This window comes from Salvelinus sp. IW2-2015, unplaced genomic scaffold (genome assembly GCF_002910315.2).
Source record: "Salvelinus sp. IW2-2015 unplaced genomic scaffold, ASM291031v2 Un_scaffold3039, whole genome shotgun sequence".
Lineage (NCBI taxonomy): Eukaryota > Metazoa > Chordata > Actinopteri > Salmoniformes > Salmonidae > Salvelinus > Salvelinus sp. IW2-2015.
The window spans coordinates 77,413-89,267 of NW_019944331.1; the positions used below are offsets into that span (position 1 = coordinate 77,413).

At 42.7% G+C, this 11,855-nt stretch overlaps 1 long non-coding RNA gene and 1 pseudogene across 1 annotated transcript; both read right to left on the reverse strand.

The window, feature by feature from the left end:
• LOC139025662 (USP6 N-terminal-like protein) overlaps positions 1–2,704 on the reverse strand; it is a 7,921-nt pseudogene extending 5,217 nt beyond the window's left edge.
• Positions 2,705–10,350: 7,646 nt separating this feature from the next.
• Positions 10,351–11,838, reverse strand: LOC139025666 (uncharacterized). The gene is made up of 2 exons (XR_011477277.1): positions 11,564–11,838; positions 10,351–11,419 (listed from the first exon to the last, which is right to left on the reverse strand). It is a non-coding gene; the product is annotated as an uncharacterized lncRNA (long non-coding RNA).
• Positions 11,839–11,855: the final 17 nt, after the last annotated feature.

Genomic DNA, 11,855 nt, shown 5'->3' on the forward strand with positions numbered 1-11,855 from the left:
TACATCTGTCATCTAAATAGCAGCCAGTTTCTGCTCTGCTTCTTTTACAACTCGGTGATAGAACGCAACAGATACAGTGCATTCGGAAAGTATTCAGACCCATTGACATTTCTCAAATTTAGTTACAGCCTTATTTGTTTTTTCCCCTCATCAATCTACACACAATACCCCATAATGACAAAGCAACAAGCAGTTTTCTAAATGTTTGCTTTTTTTTTTATATAAAACTGAAATATCACATTTACATACGAATTCAGACCCTTTACTCAGTACTTTGTTGAAGCACCTTTGCAGCGATTACAGCTCAAGTGTAGTCTTCTTGGTTATTTCATTTTTTATTTATTTATCCTTTAATTAACTAGGCAAGTCAGTTAAGTACAAATTCTTAATTACAAAGACAGCCTACACCYGCCAATCCCGGACYACGCTGGGCCAATTGTGCGCTGCCCTATGTGACTCACACTAACGACCYGATGTGATGCGGCCTGGATGTGAACCAGGGTGTCTGTAGTGACGCCTCTAACAATGAGATGCAGTGCCTTAGACCGCTGCGCCACTCGGGAGCCCCATGACACTACAAGCTTGGCACACCTGTATTTGGGGAGTTTCTCCCATTCTTCTCTGTAGATCCTCTCAAGCTCTGCCAGGTTAGATGGGGAGCATCGCTGCACAGCTATATTCAGGTCTCTCCAGAGATGTTTGATCAGGTTCAAGTCCGGGCCCCGCTGGGCCACTCAAGGACATTAGGAGACTTGTCCCGAAGCCACACCTGCGTTGTCCTAGCTGTGTGCTTAGAAAGTCCTGTTGGAAGGTGAACCTTTGCCCTAGACTGAGGTCATGAGCGCTCTGGAGCAGGTTATCACAGCTCTCTCTGTACTTTTCTCCGTTCATCTTTCCCTCGATCCTGAATAGTCTCCCAGTCCCTGCCGCTGAAAAACACCCCCACAGCATGATGCTGCCACAAACATGCTTCACAGTAGGGATGGTATTGGCCAGGTGATGAGCGGTGCCTGGTTTCCTCCAGACGTGACACTTGGCATTTAGGCCAAAGGGTTCAATCTTGGTTTCAACCGACCAGAGAATGTTTTAGGTGCCTTTTGGCAAACTCTTTGTGGGCTGTCATGTGCCTTTTACTGAGAAGTGGCTTCAGTCTTGCCACTCTACCATAAAGGCCTGATTGTTGGCGCGCTGCAGATATGGTTGTCCTGATGGAAGTTTCTCCCATCTCCACAGAGGCACTCTGGAGCTCTYTCAGAGTGACCATCGGGTTCTTGGTCACCTCCCTGACCAAGGACTTTCTCCCCTAATTTATCGGTTTGGCCGGGCAGCCAGCTCTAGGAGGAGTCTAGCATCACTACTCTGGACGGTTCTGACTTAGAATATGTGGACAACTAAAAATACCTAGGTGTCTGGTTAGACTGTAAACTCTCCTTCCAGACTCACGTTAAGCATCTCCAATACAAAATTAAATCTCACACAGGTCCCATTGTACCCGTCACAAGTTGGAGATACCACCTACAGTACTCGATTCCAGGCATTTTTTATTTTTTAACTATTTTTATACATTGTAGATATAGGTGAAGACATCAAACTATGTGAAAACATATATGACATCATCTTCACAGTACCAAAAAAAGTGTTAAAACAAATCACAATGCATATGAGATTATTCCAAAGTAGAACTTCTTTGTGCTTAGAATGAAAGCATTTATTCCTCGAGCATTCTCTCAATCACAGCGTTGATGAGGTAGTCACTTTGGAATGCATCTTCAAAATTAACAGGTGTGCCTGTGTTAAAGTTAATATTGTGGAATTTCTTTCTTCTTTAATGCATTTGAGCAATCAGTGTGTGTGTGACAAGGAACGGTTGGTATACAGAAGATAGCCCAATTTGGTAAAAGACCAAGTCCATATTATGACAAGAACGCTCAAAATAAGCAAAGAGAAATGACAGTCCATCACTTACTTTAGACATGAAGTCGGCTCAATGTGGAAATGTCAAGAACTCGGAAAGTTTCTTCAAGTACAAACGCAAAAAACCATCAAGCGCTCATGATGAAACTGGTTCTCATGAGGACCGCCACAGGAAATTAAGACCCAGAGTTACCTCTCCTGCAGAGGATAAGTTCATTAGAGTTACCAGCCTCAGAAATTGCAGGCCAAAATAAGATGCATCACAGAGTTTCAAGTAACAGACACGTCCAACATCACTGTTCAGATAAGACTGGTTTTTTGCTTAATAATCGGCGCAGAAGGATATGGCCGCCGTTTTACGATCCCCGTAACTAATTGTGCCTAATGTGTACGTTTTTTCGCAGTTATTTGTAACTCATTTTGTACATAATGTTCTGCCACCGTGTCTTAATACGAAAGATCTTCTTGATATCAGGGCAGCGATTACTCACCCGTACTGGAGAAATTCTTGCTCAACGAATACGGACGGGAAGGATTTACTCCAGACCACCTGACAAGGCCCTCATCCCGTCATTCGCAGGCGGAAAAGACGGCGGCATGGGGGACGACGGTCCGGGTGCCTTGTTAGGATCCGTCGCCGAGAGGGTAATCTACTTTACCATCGGTCCTATTAGCCAACTTACAATTAACGATCATTAAATAGAGAACTACAAGCACATATATCTACCAACGGACATTAATAACTGTAATATCTCTTATGTTTCACCGAGTCGTGGCTGAACGACGACATGATTAACATACAGCTGCGGGTTTTAAGCTTTTTCGGCAGGATAGAACAGCAGCATCTGGTAAGACACAGGGCGGTGGGCCTATGCATGTTTGTAAACAACAGCTTGTGCATGAAATCAAAGGAAGTCTCGAGGTTTTGCTCACCTGAGGTAGAGTATCTCATGATACCTGTAAACCACACTATTTACCAAGAGGTTTACATCTATATTTTCGTAGCTGTCTACAATACCACAGCAGACCGATGCTGGCACTAAGACCGCACTCAATGAGCTGTATACGGCCATAAGAAACACAGGAAAACGTTAATACAGAGGTGGCGCTCCTACTGGCCGGGGACTTTAATGCAGGAAAACTCAAATCAGTTTTACCAATTTCTATCAGATTTAAATGTGCAACCAGAGGGGAAAAAACTCTAGACCACCTTTACTCCACACATAGAGACGTGTACAAAGCTCTCCCTCGCCTCCCATTTTGGCAATCGACCATAATTATATTCTCCTGATCCTGCTTACAAGCAAAAACAAAAGCAGGAAAGCACAGTGACTCGGTTCTAATAAGAAAGTTGTACCAATGATGCAGATACTAAGCTACAGGACTGTTTTGCTAGCACAGACTGGAAAATGTTCCGAGCTCAACACTGCCCTTTCCCACCTGGACAAAAGGAACACCTATGGTGAGAATGCTTGCATTTGACTACAGCTCAGCGTTCAACACCACCTCTGCAACTGGATCCAGGACTTCGTGATGGGCCGCCCCCAGGTGGTACGGGTAGGTAACAACACATCCGCCCCGCTGATCCTCAACACGGGGGCCCTCAGGGGTGTGCGTGCTCAGTCCCTCCTCTACTCCTGTTCACTCATGACTGCATGGCCAGGCACGACTCAACACCATCATCAAGTTTGCCGATGACACAACAGTGGTAGGCCTAATCACCGACAACAATGACACAGCCTATAGGGAGGAGGTCAGAGGGATCGTGTGGGTGCCAGGACAACAACCTCTCCCTCAACGGAGTCAAGACAAAGGAGATGATTGTTGACTACAGGACGAGGACCGAGCACGCCCTCATTCTCATCAGGCTGTGTGGAAAAGTTTGAGAGCTTTCAAGTTCCTTGGTGTCTACATCACCAACAAACTATCATGACCAAACACACCAAGACACACCAAGACAGTCGTGAAGAGGCACGACAAAGGCTATTCCCCTCAGGAGACTGAAAAGATTTGCATGGTCCTCACGTCCCTCAAAAGGTTCTACAGCTGCACGCATCTGGAGAGCATCCTGCTGGTTGCTCACTGCCTGGTATGGCAACTGCTCAGCTCCGACCGCAAGGCCTTACAGAGGGTAGTGCGTATGGCCCAGTACATCACTGGGGCCAAGCTTCCTGCCATGCAGGACCTCTATCAGGCTGTATCAGAGGAAGGCCTAAAAATGTTCAACGACTCCAGCCACCCTAGTCATAGACTGTTCTCTCCGCTACCGCACGGCAAGCAGTACCGGAGCACCAAGTCGAGGGCCAAAAGGCTTTTAACAGCTTCTACCCCAAGCCATCAGACTCCTGAACAGCTAATCAAAGGGCTACCCAGACCCCTCTATTACGCTGTTGCTACTCTCTGTTTATCATCTATGCATAGTCACTTTAAATCTACCTACATGTACATATTAACTCAACTAACCGATGCCCCCGCACATGGACTCTGTACCGGTATCCCGTGTATATGGCCTCGCTTTTTATTTGACTGCTGCTGTTAATTATTTGTTACTTTTATTTTCAATTTTTTCTTATTCTTATTTTTTACTTAATAAAAAAAATCTTAACTTCCAAAAGCATTTTTGGTTAAGGGCTTGTAAGCATTTCACTGTAAGGTCTACACTTGTGACCAATACAATTTGATTTGACTGTGTGAATCAGACCTTCATTTTAAAAATAATGCATATATTATTTCATTTTATTTCACCTTTATTTAACCAGGTAGGCCAGTTGAGAACAAGTTCTCATTTACAACTGCGACCTGGCAAGATAAAGCAAAGCAGTGCGACCAAAAACAAGAACACAGAGTTACACATAAAGGATCGGTAGGATAGTCAGTTTTATGAGGGTATGTTTGGCAGCATGAGTGAAGGAGGCTTTGTTGCGAAATAGGAAGCCGATTCTAGANNNTTATATATAAATAAATAAAAATATAAAAAAGGCCATGGTGGCGAAGTAAATACAATATAGCAAGTTAATAAAATTAAATAAAAACACTGGAATGGTTGGTTTGCAGTGGAAGAAAGTGCAAAGTAGAGATAGAATAATGGGGTGCAAAGGAGCAAAATAAATAAATTAATACAGTAGGTAAAGAGGTAGTTGTTTGGGCTAAATTATAGATGGGCCTATAAATGGGCTTGATATGTATTAGTATACATGCACGTCATACACCTTCCACTAGATGTCAATAGGCAGTGAGAGAAGAAATGGAGTGTTTATCTTGGTCTGAGGTGGAATAAAAGCTCTTGGCATGACGTGTCACCCTTTTCCTGTTTTCTGAAAGCGCGAGAAGGAGCCTGGGATTACCTTCTGGAAAGCTGTCGTTATAGACCACTAATATCTCCGGCTTTGATTTTATTTGATAAATGTGACAATATCATCGTAAAGTATGTTTTTTCAATATAGTTTTATTAGATTATTGAAATTTATTCGGGACGTTAGGCGTGTTGCGTTGTGTGCCTTTGTTCAGGAAGGAGAGCTTCGGCTACTTTGCTAGCTTTCCGTGCTAATTGACTGGAAAAGAGGACGTTCTAAAACCAAACAACGATTGTTCACGACAAAGGACCCTTGTACAACATTCTGATGGAAGATCATCAAGAGTAGGACCCATTTTATGATGCTATTTCATATATCTGTCGAACTTGTGTACTATTAGTTTTGCGCCCAGGTTTTGGGCACTCTCTCGCCATAACGTAAGCCTTATGTCGTAATTAAGTTATTTTTTGAATTCTAACACGGCGATTGCATTAAGAACTAGTGTATCTATCATTTCCTATAAACATGTATTTTTTAGTAAAGGTTATGAATAGTTATTTGGTCAGAATAGGTGAGTGTCGTAAACACACCCGGACAATCTGGGAAAAATATGCTACGTTAGCACAATGTATAACCACTGATATCAGCTCTAAATATGCACATTTTCGAACAAACCATATATGTATTGTGTAATATGATGTTAGAGCACTGTCATCTGATGAAGTTTATGAAGGTTAGTGAAATAATTAATATCTTTTGCTGGTTTATTAGCTATCGCTACCGTTTACTTGAATCAATGCTGTTGTGTGTTTGTTAGTAAGCTAATATAACGCTATATTGTGTTTCCGCTGTAAAACACTTAAAACACTTAGGCTTCAGGTTGAATTTAGAGGAGCAGTCAATGTATTCCAATGGGAAGACATGTCATTGTAACTGTTTGATGTAAACACCTTCTTTTAACTGTTAAGGGTTAATGCCACAAGGTCAAGGTTAGGCTTGCACAGATCGGGAGGACCTTAGGAACATTCCCGAGGTCAAATTGTGCTTCTAACCTTAACGGTTCTCTCTCTGTCTCCCAAAAGCAAATAAAATTAAAAATAAGTCTATAATAATAATAAAATAAGTCTATAATAAATGATTAACCTAATGTTCTAATCATTTTAGGGCCTCTGTCACAGGCCCTTATAATCCTCCACCCCCCCCCCCCCACACACCGGCCGTGCGCAAATAGATTTTGTCCGCCCACACACAACGCAATCACGACACGCAGGTTAAAAATATAAAAACAAACTCTGAACCAATTACATTAATTTGGGGACAGGTCAGAAAGCATTAAACATTTATGGCAATTTAGCTAGGTAGTTTGCTGTTGTTGGAATGGAAACCAGGTGTGCGTAATGAGAGAAGACAGTCCGGGGTTGGTGGTAATGATCCAGTTCAGTGATGCCACGAAGACCGGTGACGTAGACCTCCGGAGCCGGTGAACTGAATGAGCAGCAGTACCGGGGAATCCGTGACACCCCTGGCTATCTGTAAATAACAATATAAATAAAAATGGTGCCATCTGGTTTGCTTAAAGGAAGCCTTCAACACTGCATCCCTTCATCCAGTTATAGTAAACAACCTGTCTGTCTGTCTGATGGTTGTTGCTATCAGTATTAACCTCTCTTTGGGCACGTGAGACGGTAGCGTCCCACCTCTTCAACAGCCAGTGAAACTGCTGGGCGCCAAATTCAAATACTGAAATACTCATAAAAATTCAGAAACACAAACATATTTTACATACGTTTAAAGATGAACTTCCTCTATTCCACCACGGTGTCAGATTTTAAAAAAATGAATGGATTTTTCTCAGGTTTTTGCCTGCCAAATCAGTTCTGTTAAACTCACAGATACTATTTCAACAGTTTTGGAAACTTTAGAGTGTTTTTTTTCTATCCAAATCTACCAGTTATATGCATATAACTGCAGCATAGCACCACCCTGCATACCACTGCTGGCTTGCTTCTGAAGCTAAGCAGGGTTGGTCCTGGTCAGTCCCTGGATGGGAGACCAGGTGCTGCTGGAAGTGGTGTTGGAGGGCCAGTAGGAGGCACTCTTTCCTCTGGTCTAAACAAAGATCCCAATGCCCCAGGGCAGTGATTGGGGACACTGCTCTGTGTAGGGTGCCGTCTTTCGGAGGGACGTTAAACGGGTGTCCTGACTCTCTGAGGTCATTAAAGATCCCATGGCACTTATCGTAAGAGTAGGGGTGTTAATCCCGTGTCCTGGCTAAATTCCAATCTGGCCTCAACCATCACGGTCACCTAATAATCCCCAGTTTACAATTGGCTCCATTCATCCCCCTCCTCTCCCCTGTAACTATTCCCCAGGTCGTTGCTGCAAATGAGAACGTGTTCTCAGTCAACTTACCTGGTAAAATAACGGTAAAATAAAAAAATAAAAAATAAATATCATATCTTCTGGGCCCGAGAAACAGGCCTTTTAATTTGGGCATGCATTTCATCAAAAATTCCGAATGCTTCCCCTACCCTAGAGAAGTTAAAAAGCTTCACCACTCTTAGCAAAGGACTACATTAAACAATAAAACATGCTTTAACATTTACTTAAAGAACAGTGCAGATGCAAAGTTTAAGACACCAAGAGGGTGGCCTGCAGGTAAACAAGCACCACTGAATCCTCTGGTCTTCTAGAACCAAGAGGGTGTCCTGCAGGTAAACAAGACACCACTGAATCCTCTGGTCTTCTAGACCCAAGAGGGTGGCCTGCAGGTAAACATGACACCACTGAATCCTCTGGTCTTCTAGAACCAAGAGGGTGTCCTGCAGGTTAACAAGACACCACTGAATCCTCTGGTTCTTAGAACCAAGAGGGTGGCCTGCAGGTAACAAGACACCACTGAATCCTCTGGTCTTCCAGAACCAAGAGGGTGTCCTGAAGGTTAACAAGACACCACTGAATCCTCTGGACCTGCAGGTTAACAAGACACCACTGAATCCTCTGCAGCTTCTATTATGGACAGGAGTTTTCCTGGCTACGTCTCCTGGCAGTAAAAACTTTGTCTGTAGTTATATTATTATTTGACCTTTATTTTTAAATGTAACCTGTATTTAACTAGGCAAGTCAGTTAAGAACAAATTCTTATTTTCAATGATGTCCTACAGTGGAACAGTGGGTGAACTGCCTTGTTCAGGGGCAGAACGACAGATTTTTAACTTGTCAGCTCGGGGATTCAATCTTGCAACCTTCCGGCTACTAGTCCAACGCTCGAACCACTAGACTACCTGCCGCCTACAAAGTGAGTCCATGTAACTTATGTGACTTGTTCATCACATCTCTGCAGATCCTCTCAAGCTCTAACATGCTGTCAACTGTGGGACCTTATATAGACAGGTGTGTTCCTTTCCAAATCATGTCCAATCAATTGATTTTTACCAAAGGTGGACTCGATTAAAGTTGTTGAAACATCTCAAGGGTCATCAATGGAAACATCTATAGACAGAAGAAAAGAAAAGAAAAAAGAAGAAAGAAGAAGAAAAAAAAACTTACCAAGTGACCTGAAATCTATTATTGAGTAACCTGCAGTCACCTTGATTTCAGACACTTTGGAGAAGTGTTCCACAGGCAGTAAATATATTGTAGAATAAATGGAACCTGGATCCATTTCATTCTATTAACATGGTTTATGTGTTATAGCAGTAATGGGGTTAAACTGATATTAAAATGACAACTCCATAGGTGGTACCAGGTCAGGGGAGTTCATCTCTGCTCCCAGCATCCCTGGGACAGTACTGATCAACATAGCTGACCRGATGCAGAGGTGGACCAGTGATGTTTTCCTCTCAGTGGTGAGACTTGCCCTTCCATTCGACACACCTTTACCTGATGAGATCATACAAGACGTTACAGGCTTATTGCATGTGGAAACAGACCTGCATTAAAATAATGTTGAATACTTAATAAGCAGTGTTTGATTGAGTTTGTTGTAATGGAACCAATAGAAAAGTCCTAAAAGTACAAACGAACCCCGCCCACCTGGAAGACTAAAGGAAATGCTCAAAGTAATTGTAAGATTTCAAATAGTATTTGAATCCAGGGTGGTATTCGTTAGAGAACACTGTAGCAAAACATTTAGCAACATAATTATTTTAGTTCAGTTAGTCCCTCCCTGTTTCAGTTCATTTTCTTCAGTTTGGTGCCTCGTGGATATGATTCAGGTCTCCGTGGAAACATCAATGTAAATTCACCTTTGATTTTTACTATAGCTGAGCTGGTTAAACTGTAGTAGGGTCCACATAGATACTAGTCATGCTGGTTAGTCTATAGCTGAGCTGGTTAACTGTAGTAGGGTCCACATAGATACTAGTCATGCTGGTGTAGTCTATAGCTGAGCTGGTTAAACTGTAGTAGGGTCCACATAGATACTAGTCATGCTGGTGTAGTCTATAGCTGAGCTGGTTAAACTGTAGTAGGTCCACATAGATACTAGTCATGCTGGTGTAGTCTATAGCTGAGCTGGTTAAACTGTAGTAGGGTCCACATAGATACTAGTCATGCTGGTGTAGTCTATAGCTGAGCTGGTTAAACTGTAGTAGGGTCCACATAGATACTAGTCATGCTGGTGTAGTCTATAGCTGAGCTGGTTAAACTGTAGTAGGCCCACATAGATACTAGTCATGCTGGTGTAGTCTATAGCTGAGCTGGTTAAACTGTAGTAGGGTCCACATAGATACTAGTCATGCTGGTGTAGTCTATAGCTGAGCTGGTTAAACTGTAGTAGGCCCACTTAGATACTAGTCATGCTGGTGTAGTCTATAGCTGAGCTGGTTAAACTATAGTAGGGTCCACATAGATACTAGTCATGCTGGTGTAGTCTATAGCTGAGCTGGTAAACTGTAGTAGGGTCCACATAGATACTAGTCATGCTGGTGTAGTCTATAGCTGAGCTGGTTAAACTGTAGTAGGGTCCACATAGATACTAGTCATGCTGGTGTAGTCTATAGCTGAGCTGGTTAAACTGTAGTAGGGTCCACATAGATACTAGTCATGGTATGTGTTTTCTCAGTTGGTTTCTCTGTCTCTATGTAATTCTCCTCAGTATCATTGATCAGCTTGTTGGTCCTAATTGATGTGTTCTCTGTCACCTGGAGCTGCATGGAAAATGGTCCAGGAACTAAAGGACAATTCAGGACTAGTCAGCCCACTACAAGCTGGTATCACTTACTTTCTACTAAACTATATGGACTGGTTTCCCAGACACAGATTAATCCTAGTCCTGGACTAAAAAGTATGTTCAATGTAGATGTCCAGGAAACCGTCCCTAAATGTGTCATCTTTCATCCTCCCATACTGCTCAGTCCAGCAACATTAAACCTGTCCAGCAGGTGGTGCTATTGACCAAACAATAAAACCAGCAGATATCTTGACTGCCACTCAGTATATCAGTAATGTTCAGAATAGTACTTTAATATCATTGGAGATTGATGGTCTTTTTAATCCACTATCCAGAGTCAGGAACAGATGAAGTTAGGTCTGCTACTGTTCAGTGATTAAATATGATTTATGGTGATGGAAATAATAAAAAACACTAAACTTCATCTAGTAATAGTTTTCCTTTGTTATTTATTCCAAGGTGTGTCTTTAACTTGTAAATGTATTGTGTGGAGGTGAGCTAGTGGTGTGGCTGATAGAATAGAATGAAAAGGGAGGAGGGGAGGAAGAGGGAGGAGTGAAGGGCTGTTCAAGAAACCAGATGAGGAAGAGGAAGATGTTCAGGGGAATTACTGTCTCTGTTCCAAATGGTTCCCTATTCCCTACGTAGTGCACTACGGTGCTTCTGACCAGGTCTAAAGGAGTGTTTTACGTAGGGAATAGGGTGTAGATTTATTACAATATCATGCTTTAGTGTTTGGCACAACAATATATTAGATCTCCACCCCCCCACTTCCTGTCTGTCATCCCCCAGTTATGTCAAGACTTCCTCTCATTGAACTGGGCCTCATTCTAAATGGTCACTTTGTATTGATAGTCCATACTGGGCTTTACTATGGTTCTACATACAGTACCTGTATTGATAGTCCATACTGGACTTTACTATGGTTCTACATACAGTACCTGTATTGATAGTCCATACTGGTTTTTACTATGGTTCTACATACAGTACCTGTATTGATAGTCCATACTGGACTTTACTATGGTTCTACATACAGTACCTGTATTGATAGTCCATACTGGACTTACTATGGTTCTACATACAGTACCTGTATTGATAGTCCATACTGGACTTACTATGGTTCTACATACAGTACCTGATTGATAGTCCATACTGGTCTTTACTATGGTTCTACATACAGTACCTGTATTGATGAGGGCCTCATCATCCGGCTGCACAAAGAATGCAAGGGACTGCAGTGTGCTCCAGTCTCCAGCAGGGGGCAGTAAAACCCTATGGACCTGAAAGGGACTGCAGTGTGCTCCAGTCTCCAGCGGGGGGCAGTAAAACCCTATGGACCTGAAAGGGACTGCAGTGTGCTCCAGTCTCCAGCAGGGGGCAGTAAAACCCTATGGACCTGAAAGGGACTACAGTGTGCTCCAGTCTCCAGCAGGGGGCAGTAAAACCCTATGGACCTGAAAGGGAAAGTGCAGGAG